The sequence below is a fragment of the Panthera uncia genome (assembly GCF_023721935.1).
Source record: "Panthera uncia isolate 11264 chromosome C1 unlocalized genomic scaffold, Puncia_PCG_1.0 HiC_scaffold_3, whole genome shotgun sequence".
Taxonomy (NCBI): domain Eukaryota; kingdom Metazoa; phylum Chordata; class Mammalia; order Carnivora; family Felidae; genus Panthera; species Panthera uncia.
In genome coordinates this window covers 33,603,395-33,624,602 of record NW_026057584.1, presented here as the reverse complement: position 1 = coordinate 33,624,602, position 21,208 = coordinate 33,603,395, and positions in this window count along the sequence as shown.

Below are 21,208 nucleotides of genomic sequence, written 5' to 3'. Positions count from 1 at the left end.
TTCCAATAAAACTTTATTTATGGATGCTGAAATTTAAATTTCACATAATGTTCAGGGTCACAAAATAATATTCTTGTTTTGACTTTTTTGTCTACCATTTAAAAATGGAAAAATCCTTCTTAGTTCAGGGGCCACATTTGGGCCACGGCACTTGTTTGCTCATCCCTGATCTAGATGAAAGATATTGGTGCAGTGGTGGGGGGTGGGGTTCAGGGTTTTCCTGTTGAGGGATGGCCCACGAATGGCAGAGAAGGAGGTGAGCTAGATGGGACCCTGTAAGCCCTGGAAAATAATTTCGATTTTATCTATATAGCTTGGCAATACATTTTCAGTGGAGGAGTCATTTGTTAAACATTTATTGAGTGCCTACTGAATGCTAGGTACTATCTAGGGGGGCTACTTTAGAATGAGCAGCTAGGAAAGGTTTTCTAGGAGTTGGCATTTGAGCTGAGACCTGAACTACAAGACTGGTTTATGGGGTGATATAACCCTTAATTCTTACAATTAACTTCAAGGAAGGAGTAACCAATGCTCATTTTACAAGTGAGAAAATGGAGACTCACCAAGGCTAAGTAGGTTGCCTAAGGTCACAGAGCTAATAGGTAGCAGGGAGCCAAGATTTCAGCTGTCCTGGGTTCAAACCCTGTCTCTGGCATTAACTACATACTGTTGACTAGTGACTATCTCAGAGTCCCCATACACTAATTATGAGTTCCTTCTTTTTTTCCATCAAGAAGCATGTATAATGAAGTTTGTGCATTCACAAATATATATTGAGGGGTGCCTAGGTAGCTCAGTAGGTTGAGTGTCCAACTCTTGAGTTCAACTCAGGTCATGATCCCAGGGTCGTGGGATTGAGCCCCACATCGGGCTGGACTGAGCATGGAGATTCTCTCTATCCCTCTGCCCTTCTCCCCCTCTTGCACTCTCTCTCTCCCTCAAATAAAATATAAATAAATAGGGGAGCCTGGGTGGAGCAGTTGGTTAAGCATCTGGCTCTTGGTTTCAGCTCAGGTCATGATCTCATGGTTCATGACAAGCCCCACTTCAGGCTCTGCATTGACAGTGCAGAGCCTGCTTGGAATTTTGTCTCTCACCCTCTCTCTCTGGCCCTCCCCTGCTCATTCTCTCTCTCTCTCTCTCTCTCTCTCTCTCTCTCTCTCTCTCTCAAAATAAATAAAGAAACTTTAAATAAAATAAAAAATATGTATTGAGGAACTCCTATGTTCCAGGACTGTTCTAAGTGTTTGGGACAATGAACACAAAAAGATCCCTACACACTTAGAAGGTAGGGAGAAGGAGCTGGAATTTTTAGATAGGAATTTTTAGAGGTTTAGATAGATAAACCTCACTGATGAAGTGACATTTGAGCAGACTCAAAAGAGATGAGGGAGTTGGGGCACCTGGGTGGCTCAGTAAGTTAAGCACCCGACTTCAGCTCAGGTCATGATCTCTCAATTTGAGGGTTTAAGCCCCACGTCAGGCTCTGTGTTGACAGCTCAGAGCCTGGAGTCTGCTTTGGATCCTGTGTCTCCCTCTGTCTCTCTGCCCCTCCCCTGCTCATGCTCTGTCTCTCTCTCAACAATAAATAAACATTTAAAAATTTTTATATAAAAAAAAGAGAGATGAGGGAGTTAGCTATGTATTTTGGGGGAAAGTTCCATGTAAAGGGAACAGCCAGTGCAAAGGCTCTGAGCCTGGGAACGTGTTGGGATGTTCGAAGAACAGCTAGGAGGTCAGTGTGACTGGAGTAAAATAAGAGATCTGGAAAGTGGTAGAAAATGATGCTTGAGGGCTGATATGAGCATGGTGGGGAGGAGGTCAAGAAAGCTCATATTGGTTTTACTCTGAAGTTTACGATCTTGAGCCTCAAGATCTGGATTCCATTTAAGCTCCCTCAAAGCACTACGATTCTGTGGTTTTATGACAGAGAACCATCTGTACCTACTGCCATCCACTGTGACAATCAGCCAGGTTTGCCTCAGCAATAAGCAGTCACCCAAGGAGACTGGCATTGGGGAAAAACCTGGGAGAGACCCTACATCAGATCCCAGACTGGAGAATATTAACTAATGACACAGTTATCTGCAGCATGATGTGGCCTAGGTTACACAAAGCTCTCTCACTCTGAAAACTCCCTAGCTCTCATAAAGTGGGATATATGACAAGGACATATGGGGTTCAGGAATCATGAAGGAAAATTTCAAAGGTTTTTTTTTCAAATTCTTGCTATTCTGCAAGACTCAGCCGGTTCTAACCCAATCCCAGGATGATAAGAATACAGAGAGGCAGGCTAGGGTCCAGGCTACTCTAGAAAGACCCTAAAGAAAACCCCCCCCCCCCCCCCCGCGTCTTGGTTGAAAATGTTTCGGGAGAGGGTGGAGAGGTGCTTCCAAACCCCTCATGATACTACTCATTCCCTACTCTTATTATGAATCCAATTGACTCTGTGCCCAAGCCTTCTGGGTTTTTCCTTTGGGGAATTTGTTTGTTTTTATTTTCTTCTACATCTGTTTCTGAATTTAGTTCCTTTGCCTTAAATAGATCAGTAATGGCCTCAAATTGGGTCTAGGGCTGAGACCCAGACCACTGGGATTTCTAATGGCTTCCCTCAGGCTCTTTCTGTCTCCTGTTGCCCTGAAGGAAGTAACAGCCAGCCCAAAAGCATGCACCCGCATAAAGATGAGGTGTCCCTCATGGACCTAGTCTTGAGACAAATATAGTGACAGATATTCTTGGCTATACAGCAGAAACAGACTTTTATGTGAGTCCCAGGGAATTTCTTCTGTCCTTAAGGAATCTGAAAATTGAAACTTGCCAGGTTCCACTTCTGCCAAGAAATCCACTTTCTAGTCAAGGAAAATTCTTGGAGCCAAAAGCATTCACCACCCCGCCCCAACATGCACTACGGGGCACCTGTAAATAAATCCATTGTCTTGTCTGAGCTCAGTGTGAATTCCTCAGCTGTGAAAAATGTTGGTTTGTTTTTTCCTGCTCTCTACAGGCTGGTATAATTTCATTAGATACATTTCCTTCATTCCTCCCTTGCTACCCCCAACCAAGAATCCCTTTACCTTTTGACATCCTCCTTTTTTACATCTCTGAGATCCTTGCAGGGCATTGTCCTAAATTCCCCCACAGAGAATTGTCAACCAAGTAGCTGGTCCACTTACTGTTCCATTCACCCCTTAACACTCTAGGAATGCACTCATTTAACTGAGGTTTTCTGAAGACATAAACTAAGAGGGTGTGGAGATGCACAAAGGGACAAAGATAGCTTTTTTTCTTTAAAAATTTTATTTTTAATGGCATAAATCTTTTCTTTCAACATTCAGAATGCAAAGAAATTGAGTCCTGGGGAGAAACATGACTATTCCCAAGCCAGCAGGGAGAGATTATGGTCTTTGTCTACTATCTGGGGCTCTACTAGCCCATCTTCCCTTAGTCTTTCAATAGAAAAGCCTCTTGTTGCAAATGGGAGACCAGCGGGCTGAGAAGCAGACTTTTCAATCCTTCTAGGGAAACTCTGGTCTAAACAAAGGCTAGCTGAAGCCTTTATTACCTGAACCATGAAGCCTCAGCAGCCTGAAAGATCTCCAGACCTGGGGCCCCTGGGGCCCCTGGGTGGCTCAGTTAGTTAAGCACCCAACCTTTGATTTCAGCTCAGATCATAATCTCACAATCATCAGTTCAAGCCCAGAATAGGGCTCCATTCTGAAACTGCTGAGCCTCCTTGGGATTCTCTCTCTCCCTCTCTCTTTCTCTCTCTGCCCCTCCCCAATGCATGCTCCGTCCCTCCGCCCCTCTCTCAAAATAAATAAAGAAACTTAAAAAAAAAAAAAAAAAAAGGATCTCAAGACCTATAAAAAGTAGAGGTGCAGCTGCCTGCCCTGGGGACAAGAGTCTGCATTGCCTGTCACTATTCCTGGTATAATGGGGGCCAGGCAATCTAGTAGTTAAGGGCAAGGATGCAGATTTATAAAGCATATGCCTGATTTGTGAAGCCCGCCTCAACCTCTTTCTACCTGTGTTAGCTTGAGTTGGTTACTTAACATCTCTGTGCCTCAGGCTCTTTGTTTATAAAATGGAGATAAAGTAGCTACCTTTTAGGGTTGTTACAAGTATTAAATTAGATAATATATGTAAAGCAATTAAAACAGTGCCTGGTGCATCATAAGCATTATTATGAGCATTAGCTATTTTTTATTATCATTGCAGTAATATCTGATCATAGATAAAAAGCACATGTCTCTCCAATGGGCTCTACAAAGCAAGGTTTGGGCAAATCCTTCATTTCTCCAGATTTCTATATACACAGTGCCAAGCCTTTATAAATCAGCCCATGCCAGGACGCTCATACCCCAAGTTGTCACTGTGAGTCTGTCCTCTTGCTTCCTGGCACTGAGCTGGCAGCCAGTCCTAGCCTCATGTCAAGGTCAGAGAGGAAAAAGATGGAAAGCCAGCTGCTTCATCTCCTTCAGTCTGGGGAGATATGGCAGCAGGGAGCAGCAACAGTTGGGGCTTTGGCAGGAGAAGTGAAGTCCCCAGCCAAGAAGTGACCAACCAAGCATGAGACAGAGTCCTGCTCTCCTCTTCCTATCAACCCCAGCACACACGCTCACAACACCCCAACACACACAACCCAGCACAGCACTCCCAACTCTATACAACTCCCCGACAGACACACACCATCCCCAACACACATAATGCCACGATATCCCCAATACTACACAACCACCACACCACACATGCACACACACAACACCCTCAATACTATGTAATATATCAACACACATAACCTCCCAACACTATACAATACCCAACACACACAATACCCCCAACAAAGGTGCCACCCCAACACACACAATACACCTAACATTAGGTAATAACACAAGTACAATGCCTCACCACTACACAACACCCCAACAGACAGAGACACTGACAAAGCTGTCTTGTTCTCTTTGCCATTTTCTCTAGGACAGGCCTGAACAGGGAAGCACTCTTACTTTTTTAAGATTTTATTTTATTTTATTATTTTATCTTATTTTATTTTGGAGAAAGAGAGAGCACAAGCAGGGGAGCAGGGCAGAGGGAGAGAGAGAATTTTAATCAGGTTCCATGCTCAGTGTGGAGCCCGACATGGGACTCAATCCCAGAACCCTGGGATACTGATCTGAACCAAAATCAAGAGTCAGACACTTAACCAACTGGGCCACCCAGGCACCACTAAAGATTTTATTTTTAAGCAATTTCTGCATCTGCCATGGGGCTTGAACTCACAATCCTGAGATCAAGAGTAGCATTGCTCTACCAACTGAGCCAGCCAGGCACCCCCAGGGAAGCACTCTTATCTCTCATCTGTCATACAGGACTAAAGCAGGAGGTGAAGGAAGGTGGCAGGATGGTACACAGACATTAGAGTTAGAGGCACCATGCGAATCTGGGCTCATCTGTGTACTAGCTGTGCAACTTTGCAAGAGAGTTCATTTCCCTGAACTTCATAATAATACCTTGTCTGCAAAACCATAATAATGCCTTCATATGAAGAGTATCATTGGGATTAACTTAGATAATAACTGCAACATATTCAACACAGGGGCCTGGTCTTCAGCCCTTCCCCTATAAATGAAATGGTTGCTGTTGTCACTATTGCTGAGAAGGGAGCAGGCACAGGGAAAGGAAAAGGATGCTGAGGGCTCAGGTGAACCATTGAGTGAAGGAAGTCTCCCCACCTCAGAAAGAAACCAGTACCTTTGTCCTCTCAGAAAGTTTCCACAGCATCCCCAGAAACCCACATCTGTCATGATCCCCTCCTCGAGTCCTTAAAGGGGACAGCTATTAATGTCATGTTATCAACCTGAACCAGTTATTTGACCAGAAGAATCCTTGTTTTGTCCTGGCTGCCTGTCAGCAGGAGACAATGTGATTGTTTCACATGGTCAGAGAGCACCAGCCTCCATCATGTTCTCACACAAGACCATTCTCCATAACTGAGCCCTGGGCAGGACCCCAGTTCATTCATGAATGCCCAGCCCACATTGGGACATTCACCCAAATTCTTGCTCTCAGCTACAGCTATCCCATCTTCCTCTCTGAAAATGGCTCTTTCTCTTTTTAGGGTCCCAGACTCCTTTGACAATCTGGTAAAAGGGACAAAGTTTTCCTCAAAATTTTGTTCTGACTGGCTTCTTGGCCTCCTGAAGACCCCTGTTTCAGGAGATGTGGGACATCAGTCCTTGCTTCCCATCATGGCTGTTCCCTGCAGAGCTGACCAGAGTTTGGCTTCCCTGGGGATCAGAAAATTCTTCCACCTTGTGGCCTGCTTACAGCCAGCTTGGTAAAGTGAACAGGCCTCTGAATGCACCACATGGCTCTGCTTGGAGCTTTGGGTTCTGGCAGTGAACCCAAAGAGGGCCAGGTGGGGCACACACATCCCCTCTCTTCCTCCAGCAGCAGGAGGGAGCTGCAGAAGTTTGTGTGTCTGTCTGAACAATTTTCAGATTTGCTTAACTATCCCACATTTCTGAAGAAAATGAAAAAAACAAAAAGCATGAGCCAGTTCCCCAGTGTTCTACAGCCAGAAAGAAGTATGTGGCCCTGACCAGGTGCCGGGGCTGGAGAGAAGGGAAGCTCTCCCCTATGCCATAACCCAAGTGGAAGCTCACATTAATAACACAAACAGGGTGCTCTTTCTGTGCTGCAAGCCAGGGTAATCATGTAGCTGAATCCCCTCAACAACCTATGTGGTCGAAACTATTATTATCCTCATTTTATAGATAAGAAAAAAAGAACACTGAGGTAAAACAACTTGCCAAAATTCCAGGATGCAAGAGCTAGGATTTGGCCCCAGGGAGTCTAACTCCTAAGCCCAAACTGCTAACCTCTACTACACTATACCACCTCTGCTATCCTTTGCCACATCACTGTTATTACAGAAGTGGCAAGGGGAAAACAGGGGAAAAAATAAACTTTCCCACAGTGCTTACCCCTGGCATTCTCTCCATGACGTCACTCCCAGCAGATTTGAATCTTGAGAAATGAAGTAACTACTGACCAGGATAGGTTTCCCGATGCCCTCTGGTCTCTCCCACCCAGAAACAAAAAGCACAAGAGAGGCACAGGTGTTGAGCTCAATATCAAAGATCTCACTTCTCTACCAAATTAGGACATCCAGGCTTTTCAGACGTGGACCAGAAGACCTCACCCCGGAGTTTCTCCACCCACACCGACTCCTTAGGAAAGTACTTTATCATGGCGGCAGGCCAATCTCTTTACTACTTCCATAACAGCTAGTATAATAGTAGCTGGATTAAGATTCTAAGCACATATCCTGGTGGCCACCAAAAAGTCACCAGAACATTCTCATCTGAGTTATGGAAATTGAGATATAGCTTTCTGCCCAAGAACTAAAAAAGAAGATGCTCCGAACCTAGACATTATGTCCTAAGTCACCTGTCACTCACAAAGGACCTAATTACAATTCCTGACCCAAATTCCTGTTGTGGGTACACTCCTTAAAGAACAGGCTAGGTATAGAAGACCAATAGTATATTTCACTGTCACAGCTCTACCAATAATACCATGGTGTGGTAAACAAGACTATATATTTTTTTTTAATTTTTTTTTCAACGTTTTTTATTTATTTTTGGGACAGAGAGAGAGCATGAACGGGGGAGGGGCAGAGAGAGAGGGAGACACAGAATCGGAAACAGGCTCCAGGCTCCGAGCCATCAGCCCAGAGCCTGACGTGGGGCTCGAACTCACGGACCGCGAGATCGTGACCTGGCTGAAGTCGGACGCTTAACCGACTGCGCCACCCAGGCGCCCCAACAAGACTATATTTTTTACCAAAATTACACACTTTAAGATAACCTGACAATGCTAGCAGCAACTTCTACATGCAAATGCCAGAGGAGGGGGCGCCTGGCTGGTTCAATCTGTAGAGCATGAGACTCTTGATCTTGGGGTCATGAGTTCAAGTCCCACGATGAGTGTAGAGTTTACTTTAAAAACAAAAAACAAAAACAGCCAGAGGGCTCCTATAGAGATACTCCAGATTGATGTTATCACCATTTTGATTGGCATTTGAGAATAACATGGAAAACCCATCCTTGTCACCATGCTAGGGACTTAACATAAAACCCCAGAACTACTGAGATACACAACTTGATTTCTTCCTATGCCCCTAACACCCCTTGGATTGACTTTCTCTTGTGAAGAACTAAAAGGAGATCTCATGGTCATGGGATCAAGCCCCACTTTTGAGCTCCACACTGACAGCTTGGAGCCTGCTTAGGATTCTCTCTTTTCCTCTCTCTCTCTCTCTCTCTCTGCCCCTCCCCCCACTCAAGCTCTCTCCTCCCCTCTCTCAAAAAAAGAAAAAAAGAGAGAGAGAGAGAGAAAACAGTTTAGAAAATCTAAATGGAACCTAGAGAATAGCCTTTTTCTATAGATTTGGGAACTGAGACCCAGAGAAGTTAAATCACATCACCTAGAACATCTAGTGGGAAGATCCCTGTGTTTGAAGACAGAAACTTGGGTTGGAGTACTAGTTCTACTTCTTTGACCTCGGTGCAGTTATGTATAAGCCTCAGTTTTCTCATCTGCAAAAGGGGACCATAAGCCCCATCTCACAGAACAGATGCAAGGATCACACGGATACTATAGACTGTGGAAGTGCTTTATAGCATGTAGCAGGTTGTGCAAACAGTGTGTTATGAAAGGCATGCCCCACCACACCACTCTTGTTCCTTTCGCTATTGAAAAGATCAGAGGAGCCACGGTGGATGATGGGAATGTTTGTGCTGGCTTTACACACGTTGGGCTCTCTTTTAATTAAGATCCTATCTTTTCTTTTCCTCAGGATGGGGGAGAGCCAGGCCTGGCCTTAACAGCCTCCAGACCTGCATATGTCACTGCTGTCAGCAGAGGACAAAACCCAAAAGGAGAAGAGGGAAAAATAAATCTTTTGTTTTTGAAGCTAAATAGCCCAAAATGCAGCTAGAAAAGTTCCATAAAGGTTTGGCTTTCACCAACACAGAGTGGAAACAAAGCTGATCCCTCCCCTGGCCATGCCCTCTGACCTCTCTGCCCAGAAGACCTCCAATCTCCCAGCCTCTGGGTTTTCCTGGAGGGCTGTTTGCCTTTGAGGGTTGGGGAGAGAGCGGTTTAGCACCAGCCCCGGTTTCTCAGTGGCTGGAGGAGTTTACAGATTAATATTCACAACCAGCAGTGCTCATGCTGCCGAGATTTCTCCCTCACTGTGGTTTAGTGGAAGGAATATGTTACAGAAATGATCCTCCTGCCACCACTTTGGGAAATTCCGGGCTCAAACTGTAAATACTTAACAGGGCGAACCCCCTTTCCTTCTGTTTTCTCCCCACCACCCCCTACCCTCACCCTGTATGTATTACACTCATCTTCCTGTTTCACAGGGACCACTGTTTCCTGTGGGCTCTGTTGAGTTTGGGTCTAATGTCCATAGATTCTCAGAAAACAAACATAAATCTCTTTAGCTGCCTTTTTTTTTTTTTTTTAAAGAAGGCATAACTGTTTGTTTGTTCATTTTTGAGAGAGAGGGATAGAGAGAGAGAGAAACGGGGCTCACCTGAAGCAGGGCTCAAGCTCACGAACTGCGGGATCATGACCTGAACAAAATCAGCCGCTTAACCAACTGAGCCACCCAGGTGGCCCCCAGTAGCTGCTTTAACACAACTGATGGTAATTCTTTGTTTGCTGTTGAAGTTGCCACTGGCCACAATTGTGGAGCTGGGAAGTACATTAAATCCTTCAGGTATAGCCCTCTGACCAGAAAACCCCAGGCCCTCAGGATGAACTCAGAACAAACAGAAAAGAGCAAGGAGGGTGAGGTGATTCCCATTCTTGAGGGCAGGACACCCTCCTCCCCAAAATCAGTGGAGTATTTTATTGGCGGGGACATTCTAATTGGCATCAGGTGAAGATGGAGCAAGCAGGAGAGCTGGGAGGCAGAGGACTCAGTGTTGAGGCCCATTGTTGACTGAAGTTTTCTCACTAGAAAAATGGAAGAGGGGACACCTGGGTGGCTCATGGTTCATGGGTTCGGGCCCCACGTCGGGCTCTGTTCTGACAGCCCAGAGCCTGGAGCCTGCTTCGAATTCTGTGTCTCCCTCTCTCTGCCCCTCCCCCACTCGTGCTCTGTCTCTCTCTCAAAAATAAACATTAAAAAAATTGTTTTAATAAAAAAAGAAAAATGGAAGCAAGGAGAATTGCCTTCTCCACCTCACCAAAAACTGCGGAGGATAGAAGGTGGCAGTGATTTAGGAGGCATTTGGGGAACAGTCGTGTAGTGCCTAGACTGCATAGTTCTGGTTTCAAAGTCTTCATGCTGTCACATTGCCAATGGGACGGCAATGATAAAATGATAACACAGATTCAGAGATGGACATGAGCAGAGGCCCCGTGATGAGCGCTTCTCTTGGATTATCTCATTTAACCACACATTAGCCTGTGGATTAGGAACTTTTCTTATTCCCCTTTCACATGGTGGGGAAACTGGCCAGCAAGGCTGAGTAACTGGCTGAAGGCCACACAAGGCAGTGATGGAGGCAGGTCTTGAACCCAGGTTTCCTGTGTGGTTTTGAGCAAGCTATTTCTTCAAGCCTCAGTTTCTTTTTTCAAATTTTTTAAAAAGTGTATTTATTTATATTGAGAGAGAGAGCACGCACATGCAAGCAGGGGAGGGGCAGAGAGAGAGTGGGAGAGAGAATCCCAAGCAGGATGCAGGCAAGGAGCCTGATGTGGGGCTTGAACTCATGAACCATGAGATCATGACCAGAGCCAAAATCAAGAGTCGGATGCTCAATCGACCGACCCACCCAGGCTCAGTTTTCTCATCTGCAAAAAATAAAGGAGCTGTGCAGGATGATCTACAAGACCCCTTCAAGCCTAGGAATACCGGACTGCCATTCTTGACAGTTCTGAGACTGTATCATCAGGCCAAGTCCACATTCCAGTGGACATCCTTAACGGATGTCTGTGGGGTGGATGAACTGGTGGCACGGTCAGTCCAGCTGCACACACACATTCCTGTGTGTAGGCCCCTCCCCGGCTGCCTCTTCTAGGCCCAGCATCTCCTGTTGGTTATAGCAGAGACCTGGCCTGTGGGGTCCATGCCCAGTGACAGGAAAGCTCCTCAGTCAGAGACCATGGGCCGCAGAGCAGGCCAGAGGGATGTGACTTTTCCCAAATAGAGGAAATGCTCTCCCTGGCACCCAGCCTCCCTGGCTCTGGGAGCAAACCCAGAAGAAAAGCCACCCTGCAGCCTGCTGACAGGCACTGTGATGGCAGCCAGCCAGCCAGCCGGTGCCCACATCCCTCAATCAGCCCATTCTCCTCACATCTTCCCTGGGGCGCTGCTCTGTTCCTCTCACAGGGTCCCACAGAAAGGAAGCGGAGCTAGAGCAGATTGAGGCAATCCTTCTCTCGGTCCAGTCTCTCCACAAGGCAATTTCAAAGGCTTGACTCTGTGGGAGTTGCTGGGGAGGCTCCAAAACCGGAATGGCTTCTGAGCCTCCAGAAAGATTTCCTGTCTCACCTTCACCCCCGCTGCCAGCTCTTCCCAGAATATGAGATGCATGTATTCCGGAAAGCTCATGCTGACATGTGAGATTACCTTCCAAGGTGCCATAAACATACCAGAATTCTAGGAGAGTCAGATTGCAGTTAGAGGAAAGGAACTTAGCCATCAACTGACTCCTTTGGCACAACCTTCGGTGAAGACCTCAACAACCCTTTGCCTCAGTTTCCCACAGGGTAAAAGTGAGGGCCAGTCTAGTGTGTGGCCCACTTGACCGTGGGAGTAGCTCTGAGACTTCAGCATGTATAAACAGGTACCGCATGACCCTCGTCATGAAGACCTGAATTTTATTTCAACTTTACTGACACATACTGTTGTGTAAGTGTAAGGTGTACAACTGTGTTGAGTTGATACATTTATAAATTACAAAACAATTACTACCATAGTATTAGCTACCACCTCCAGCCTATGACATAGTTATCATTTCTTTTTTGGGGTGAGAACATTTAGGATCTCCTCTGGTAGCCACTTTCGAGTATATGATGCAATATTGTTAACTATAATCACCATGCTGTGTATTAGATCCCCAGACCTTATTATCTTATAACTGGAAGTTCATATCCTTTAACCAGTATCTCCCCATTTGCACCCCCAAACCCTGGTAACCACCACTCTACTCTGTTTCTCTGAATTGGTCTTTTTCAGATTCCACATATAAGTAGTATCATACTATATTTATCTTTCTCTCTCTGCCTTACTTCAGTTACCATAAAGCCTTCAGAGTCCATCCAACTTGTTGCAAATGGCAGGATTTCCTTCTAGATCTAATTATAGGATAAAATTTTTTTCCGATTTATCAATTCTTGTCTAATGCTGATCTTGTGACCCATGAACATCCAGAACAAGTCCCTAAGACTCAGAATACAGAAGGCCTTACTTAACATTTTGCTGGGCCTGATCCAACTTAGAAGAATTGATTTTTTTTTAACGTTTATTTATTTCCAGAGAGAGAGAGAGAGAGAGAGTGCGTGTGCAGGGTGGAGGGGCAGAGAGAGAAGGAGAGAGAGAGAGAATCCCAAACTCACTCCGCTCAGTCAGTGCAGAGCCCAACTCTGTGATCACATCCCGAGCAGAAATGAAGAGTCTGATGTTCACCCATTCAACAGACTGAGCCACCCAGGGGCCCCAAGAGATATTGATTTTTTTTTTTTTAACCTTCAACAGAACAACCTGTTCCCTACAGCAGCTGTAAATGAACTGCATGTAAAAGGTGTTGATCTTTGTGGACCCCCTGCAGTCCATTTATAAAATGCAGGGAAAACACCAAGTCTTCATTGACAACCAGAGAGACTAGTTAGTCAGCCATAGGCTGAGTCAGGGCTTCTCATATATTTCCTTCTTCCTTCCACACGATGCAGAATATTCTTTCCAAAGACAAAGAAAAAAAACAGGACCTAGAATGTTTTTTCAGGTGTCTCCCAATCACACCTTCCTTCTAAGGAATCCCTATTTTCTCCATTGGCCAATATAGGGAACATGTATTACCAGCCAGGGTCCAAGGATTCAAGGCACTATTTATTTAATAAAGCATCTCTGTGGGCACGAGAACAGTCAGGGTCTGATAAGCATAGATAAGCAAGTGAACCATGTGGCTCTCTCTGCTTCATTTTTCTTCATCTGTGAAAAGGGAGATGTGCTTCCTTAGCTCTTTGGGTTAATAGAGAAGCACATGAAATACCAGGGCAAGGATTTGGGCAATAAAGATTAAACCCTACTTGAGGATTTTAGGGATGTTTTAAAGCTGTTTTCCTTTGATAAATTCAGGAGAGAAGGAGAGAAAATTATTATTTTGTTTGTGTACAAATTTGCCTGGATATTCGCTGCTATATGGATTTGGTAAAAGTCACCTGGGTAGTTTTCCTTTACTGGGCACTACCTCTGGGAACTAGAGGGTTTCACAGACAAAACTCTGCTACCACAAAGCCATCATCATCCTGCATCCCTTCCCTATGCAATCACACTTCCCCTCTGCCATGACTATGTGGTCTTCAGATAGAGCAGCTGGCTTTGAAACAACTTCAAGCAGGGTTTCTAGGCCCAGTGATGGTTCTGTGCAAACCCATTCATCTCTTCTCGAGTGGTCGCCTTGGAGGCCACAGTCAGGTTTGGCGAGGAGAGGCTGGCCAGGGGGAGAGTCACAGATCTGGAGTTGTGGCAAGAACAAAGTTGACAGATTCACGTGGGGCAGGAACCTGTGACCTCAGGCACAGCTGGGCAATAATCAACTAGGCTGAGCAGCCATTCCCCAGGGTTAAGACTAACAAGTCCCAAGATATACTTCACCACCACTTAAGCCATTAGATAAGGCGACTTTCCACCCAGATCTGGAACTACAGCTCTTTATTTATTTATTTTACAGATTTTGGCATCTCTCTATAAATGTGTTTTCAGAGTTCTTACTTTTACAATCTAAAATAATTTCTTTGCTTGTATACATTAAAAGCCCAAGACTGGGGCACTTGGGTGGTGGGTCAGTCAGCTGAGCATCTAACTCTTGATTTCAGCTCAAGTCATGATCTCATGGTTTGAAGCCCTGCATTGAGCTCTGCACTAACAATGTGGAGACTGCTTGGGATCCTCTCTCTCCTCTCTCTTTGCCCATGCCCCACTTGCATGCTCTCTCGCACTCTCTCTCTCTCTCAAAATAAATATACCTAAAAACAAATAAAAGTAAATAAAAGCCTAAGACCAATAACCAATACATTAGTAGGTATGCAATAAATACTTTAAAAATAAATAAATTCATTCACTCAATAGATATTTACTGAGCACCTACTATGTACCAGGCATTGTTCTAAGCTTTAAGGAACACTACAGTGAATAACACAGACAACGGTTCCTGACATCAGAGAGCAATAAACAAACAAATATACAAAGTCATACTGGAACATGAGCTATGAAGATAAATTAGACAAGGGAAACTAGAATGAAATGGTGGTAGAATCATGACGGAAACTCTGAAAATATTTGAGTGAAGACCAGAATGATATGAGAAAGGAAGCTGCAAATGTATTGAGAAAGAGCTTTCCAGGAAGATGAAACAGCAAGGGCAAAGGCCCTGAGGGAGGAATATGCTTGGCAAATCTGAGGAATAGCAAGGAGACCAGAGGCTGGAGCAAAGAGGAATAAGAGGAGATAACCCCGTGTTATGTCCTCTTACTGGGTCTTGAAGGCCATAGTAAGGCTCTGGGGTTTTATACAGGGTATGGTGGGAAAACATGGGAGGGTTTTTAGCAGGGATGTGATATGTAGTTACAGCATGGACAATAAACTGCAAGAAAGTAAGAAGAAAAGGTAGGAGATGATGGCAGAGTCCATGAGAGAGAGAATGGTGCCTTGGGCCAGGGTGGAAGCAGTGGAGAGTTAAGAAGTGGTTCTATATGGGGCATACTCTTAAGATAGAGCCAGTAGGATTTGCCAAGAGATTGGAATGAATGAATCAAAACTACTTAAAAAAGAAAAATCTCTCAACAAGTCAACGAGGCCTCTTTGAGCTAAGCGAAATGTCCATGGAGACTTTTTATTTATATATTCATTTTTCTTAATTTTACTCAGTTCTTCAGTCATGGGCTATTAGATTTACTACAGCAATAAGCAGAGTTTAGTTATATACCCAAATCAGGCTCCCCTCGACCATGTTTCTCACATGCCAGGCCCAAGAAGTTAGGACCACACAAATTCATTCATTAGAAATTCCATTACTAATTTGCTTATTCTGTACACTACCTTGATATAAGTAGGCCTAGAAATATTTAACTTGTCTAGAAAAAACATGCTGCTAAACTTGAAGACATCAATGAAAAGTATTAATGAGAATCGTAGTGCAAAGGCTGTGTGATTTTTTTTCTAGCAATAAAAACTATGGGAAAACACTTGTTTTTTAAAAGAAAACATTTTAAAAGTCCAAACGCATGAAGAGGAAAATGCCTACTGTTTCAGAATCTAGGCAAAACAAGCAAAAATAAAACAAAACCAAAAAAGCCTCATAACTTGATTACTGATGTCACTGTGAATTATCCTCTTTGTCATTTCCACCCACAGCATGATGACAGATAAATTACATGCCTGAGGTCATACCTCAGGTAGGCCTAGACCTCCTATTTCCCTCTATCAGACACTACTGAGGCAAGATGGATGGATCTAAAGGAAACCTGGTGAGTATAAAAATAATTTATGGGGAGCGTAAATGTGCTATTTATTGGTTTTAATACAACATGCTTCATCTTGCACTTTATACAAGGTGTTTTTGGATCAGAATATCAGAGCTCATAAAAAGAAGAGATTTTCCCTGACTAGAATCACGGAATCACAGATATATGAGAGTGTTGAGATTATCCGGTTCATATTTAAGATATTTGACAACCAGAATGTCAGAATCAGAAGGCAGGTGGACCCCTGGACTATGCATACTGGTTCAATATCAGCCTTGAACCTTCGAGGAGCCTGACATCCAGGGAGGTGTAATAACCTGACCATGATCACATAACTGGCTAATGGATGAGCTTGTCCAAAAACTAGTGCTTTTTCCACCACAATACTCTGTCTCTTATTTAAAATTAAATATCAGGGGTGCCTGGGTGGCTGAGTCGGTAAAGCATCTTGACTCAGTTTTGGCTCAGGTCATGATCTCAGGGTTGTAAGATCTAGCCCCACTATAGACTCTGTGCTGGCAGCGTGGAGCCTGCTTGGGATCCTCTCTCTCTCTCTCTCTCTCTCTCTCTCTCTCTCTCTCTCTCATTCTCTCTCTCAAGATAAATAAACCTTAAAAAAAAGTTTAAAAAATTAATTTAATTAAATTAAACATCAAATATAAATATCAAATTTTGAGGAAAAAAAAAAAGCAAGGGGGAGGCAGGTAGCTTTTGATAACAGAAGACAGAATGCTCTGCCAAAATATCCAGGAAGCTGGATAATGCTGAGTGTTGACAGGGGTATGGGGATTTAGGGACCCTTGTCCATGCTGATAGGAGTGTAGGCTGTTGAAGTAGCTCCGGAGAGCACTCTGGCACATTTGGTGAAATTAAGCAGAGGTAAACCTTATAACGCACAAATTTCACTTCTGGGTCTAAATCCCAAATACATTTTCTAACCTCTACTGCTGATTGCAGCATTATTCATGGCAGTGGGAAATTGGAAGCAATCAGAATATCCACAGCGGGAAAGTGAAAAAGTAAGAGTGGTAAACACACACCGTGAAATAATCTACAGCACATAAAATCTTGGGGCTAAGCAAAAAAAAAAAAAAAAAAAAAAAAAGGCAAAAGGCAACATGAGATATATAGTAATAACATATACAGAAGTAAGAAATAGATGCAGAAAAAATTTAACACCGCAACTTTCACAACTCCTGATTCCTTTTACCCCCCTTTTCTGGATTCTTTTTCCCATAACACCTACCACCTTCTAATTTACTGATAATGTATTTATTTTTATGCATATAGATTATTGTTTCTCATCTCCTGTTAGCAGGTACATTCCTTGAGGGCAGGGATCCCTGATGATTTTGTTCACTAATGTATCCCCAAATGCTGGGCACATAGTAGGTACTCAACAAACACCTGTTGAATGAATCAATGAGAAAGACAACAATATACATTTTGTAAGAATACCATATAAACCAAAAGTTCCACTTTAAGCACATGAGAATAGTGCTTACATAAAAGCTCAGGCAAAAAGGGCATGAAGGATGAGATGGAGGCTGGAGGGGCCATCTCTGCAGAACATTCTGAAATAAGAAGTGTATCAGTGTTTTCTTAGTCACATTCTCTCCCACCTCTGGGTGGCTGGCCTGGACTTGAGATCAGCCATGCCTAACTTTTCCAAGACATCGGGTCCTGAAAACAGAAACCTAATGATGATATAAAGTCCTATGCTGGGAGACTAGAATTCTAAAGGGTTCCAGGTGAATGGCTCTCCCCAACCCTATTTTAGGAAAGGTGTTAGCTGCAGGAGTCTGTCCTGGGGTCTGCTCAGGCCCCTTAGAAGTTGGGCCAATTTTTGGATTTGGAATTCCCAACTGGTTCACAAGCATTAGCAGGTTTAAAACAAAACAAAGGCTGTATTCATCCTAGAAGGTACCTCATAAGTCATCAGTTTCCTCACCAGTAGCATGAGAAATATCTGGGGAGCTTTGGAAAACAAATTCTCAAACTTAATCCCCATGGAGATTTGGATTCAAAAGATCTTAGGGGACCCAGGAATTTGTTATGTTTTGTTTTAACTCCCCAGGTGATTGTGGCCCAGCCAGGACCAGAGCTCCCTCGCTACCACCCCCACCCCCACTCCATCCGCCCCTTCCCTGGCAGTCAGAATCCCCAGATCCCCAACAGCTAACCTGGCCCTCCCCAGGGAGGCAGGAAATCTGTGCTTCCCTCCATCCCCCTCTGTAATGCTGGAGGGGGCTTCAGGAGGGAAGCAGTGGGAACTCTGGAGGTGAGCAGATAATGGGCCAAAACACCCCCCTCAGCCTTGCTCTAGTATCGGCATTGCAGGCCCACCCACCCGGGCCCTTGGTCACCAGGAGACCTCACGCGTACACACAGGCCCTAACCTGCCCCTGCGCCCAGATCCGCCACTTCTCAAGCAGTTCTCTCAGCCTGCTTTGAACAAAGGCGATTGTTCTCCCAGGAAAGGACTACTGGGAGATGTGTGTCCACCCTTTCCTTTCTCCCCCATTCCTCCAGTCTCTGCTCTCCCACCTTGAATCCCTGGGAGGGAAGGTGTCCTAAAAGGACTGCTCTGGGCTCCCTTTTCCTCTCCAACTTGAGAATCCCACGCTCTAGTGCGTGGTTATTTGTGTATGAATCCCTCCTGCCAAGTGAACACCCTCCAGCGGTCAGAGGCACATTTTCCACACGAGGATGCGGTGCGGGAAGATGAGGGATTTTTAAATATACACATTTGAAGTTGCCAACCTTCCTGTGGGAATCATCCTATTATTTAAGGGATGGATTGTGTCTATCCCTGCCCCCACCTGATGAAGCAGTAAATTGTAACAAGAGAATCTGGCTAAACAAGTTTCCGATTCAAATGTTATCTTGTGGACAAAGAACTCTTTGAATATGGTTTCTGTGTTTGGCTTCTTGTGATGAAGTAGAAAGTTATGTTTCACTGTTGCTGGAATTCTCTCCCTTCAGTAGTGTCGGGCGGCCACTCACAGAGAGGGCAGTGTTGGGGTGGATGGGAGCAAGGGAAGCCACGTGGCCAGGAGGGCTGTGGCCAGGCCATTTCCTGCTAATTAACACATGAATATTGATAATATTTCTCTCTAGGAAGCTGCCCCTGATAAGGCAGTCCTTCCCCTCGGGTCACCACGTCATCAATAAGCAGAGGGCCCCTTTCTTGGAAAGGCCCATAATCCAAACATGCTCGGGGCAGGTGATTGATAGAAAGCTCCCATTTTAAAAGGTTTCCAAATCTAAACAGAATGTGTCTGGTTACTGACAAAATTAAATTACCCTCTGCGGGAAGAACTTCTCCTTCCAGTGAAAACAAAGTTATAGTTACAGATAAAATAGAAACTTGGACATAGATTCGTAGAGGCTCCTAACAGCAAGCAAGTGTGATTGTTAACTTTATGGGCTAATTTTATTTTATCTTGGTCCCGCATTGATAAACTTCATAAATGAGAAGGTACCCCCAAAAATTTTTTTTGGTAATATTTGAAGTGTCAAATTCCAATAGACTCTGGTTGAAAGTACCTGGAGGTTCAGGTTTTAAGTCTCTTCTCTTGGCTGCTCTGGGAAATACCTCTTCTACTCCCTAGAAGCACAACAGCTAGCCTGCCCAGGAGAGAAGGAAAAGATAGAAACTTCTCCTGTGCTGTGGCCTGTCCTTCTTGGAGAAAGATTATATTTAACACCCCACCTTCATGGACATTTCTCATCAGTCTTTCTCCTCACCTTTCCTTGCTTCTAGAAACGTAGCAAAACTGCAAATAGCCCATGCGGATTTCAGTTTTCAAACTGGCCAACAAAAGAGCTGTTCCAGTCAATCATTTTACTTACTCGACGTGTCTTTGTTGAGTTTCTGCTACAGGCTGCCACAATTTCAGGCTCTGAGAGGGATATGGGAGTCTTCAAGGGAGCTAATGTTTGTAAAGTACATTCCCGTTTATAGCATGCTTTCACTCGCAATAACTCAGCCAGATGCCAAGAGAGAGGGAAAATGTCTTCTGGATTTAAAATGCTTAGTTTGGGAAAAGAGGTCGGGTTGCAGAAAAAAACCCTCTAGAGAATGGTACAAGGCCTCGCTTAATCCAGGTCTAACCCGGGAGAGACATATCAAAAGTGTTGCAGCCCAGAGAAGAGAGAGATCAGTAAGACCCGGGCCCCCAGGTGCTCTCATCCAAAGAGTCTAGAATTTCCAATTCTCTGGGTTTGGTTTGTTAAATGTTTCAGCTGGAAAGATGTCTTCCTCTGAGACCCAGACCTCAACAATAACGCCCCTCTCTTTCCTTTGAAGCCAGTTTCAAATCTCTTCCCTGACAGAGAAACTTTATCTTCCACATCCTCTGCACTCTTCTTGGTTACATCCATGGACATGAGGCCGGCGAGTCCAGCTGGACCCTGCCACAGTTCTGTTCTGAAGAGAGACATGTCATCGACATGGGTTTATGTTTGGGGTAAATTTGCTTTTATTTTGCTTTTGATTAATGTGCTAAGATGTTACATTAGGGAAGGCACCCCTCCCTCCCCTCCATTTGTGGCCCCCCCCCCCAAAGCTGGTTGGGTTCTCAGGAGAGCAGCTGAGGCAAATGTGAACATGAGCGTTCCCGAGGCTTGGCAGGGTTACACGGTTTGAGGCGATGGCTCTTCCATCACACTGTCATCGCACTGGAGAAAACACCCTGAGCAGCCCAGCTGCAGCACTGCTGGCAGCAGAGAGCTGACCATGGAGGGAAAGACACCCAGCCAACCCCTCCTGTCCTTCACAGCCTCCCTGAGATGCCTGTGGTGGGTGGCAGGTTCTTCACTGGCCATAAGACCACTGACCCATCAATGGGCTGGACCAGTACTCAGAGGCCATGCTGAGCAGTCTTATGCCGACTCTGGCGTGCCCCGAGTTACCATCACTATCATGTACTACCACTGTTCACAAAGACAGTCCACCTGGACCCCCTTTCAACCAGATGGCCATTTCCTTAAATTCCTCCTGGGTAGAAATTGCAGAACCTTGACTATTGGTATGGCTGTGGTTATAAAATTCGATTCAATTAAGAACGAATTTGATGAGCATCTATTATCTCAATTCATTTCACGTCTATTGATCTCCTACATGCCTGCCAATGGGAATACGGCAGTGAATGAAGCTGGCCTTCAAAGTTTAGCAAAGTTCAGGACAGTGCTAGTCATTTATTCTCCAGTCTTCCTGAAAAAATACCCAGATGCTCTCTCCACACTTATTTGGTTCCCCCAGCAAAGGTAAATAGCCATAGCATGGGCTAGAGTATTAGAAAACAAGAGGACAGGGGTCCTCGGATGGCTCAGTCAGTTAAGCGTCTGACTCTTGGCTTCAGCTCAGGCCATGATCTCCTGGTTTCATGGGTTGGAGTCCTATACCGGGCTCTGCCCTGATGGTGTGGAGACTGCT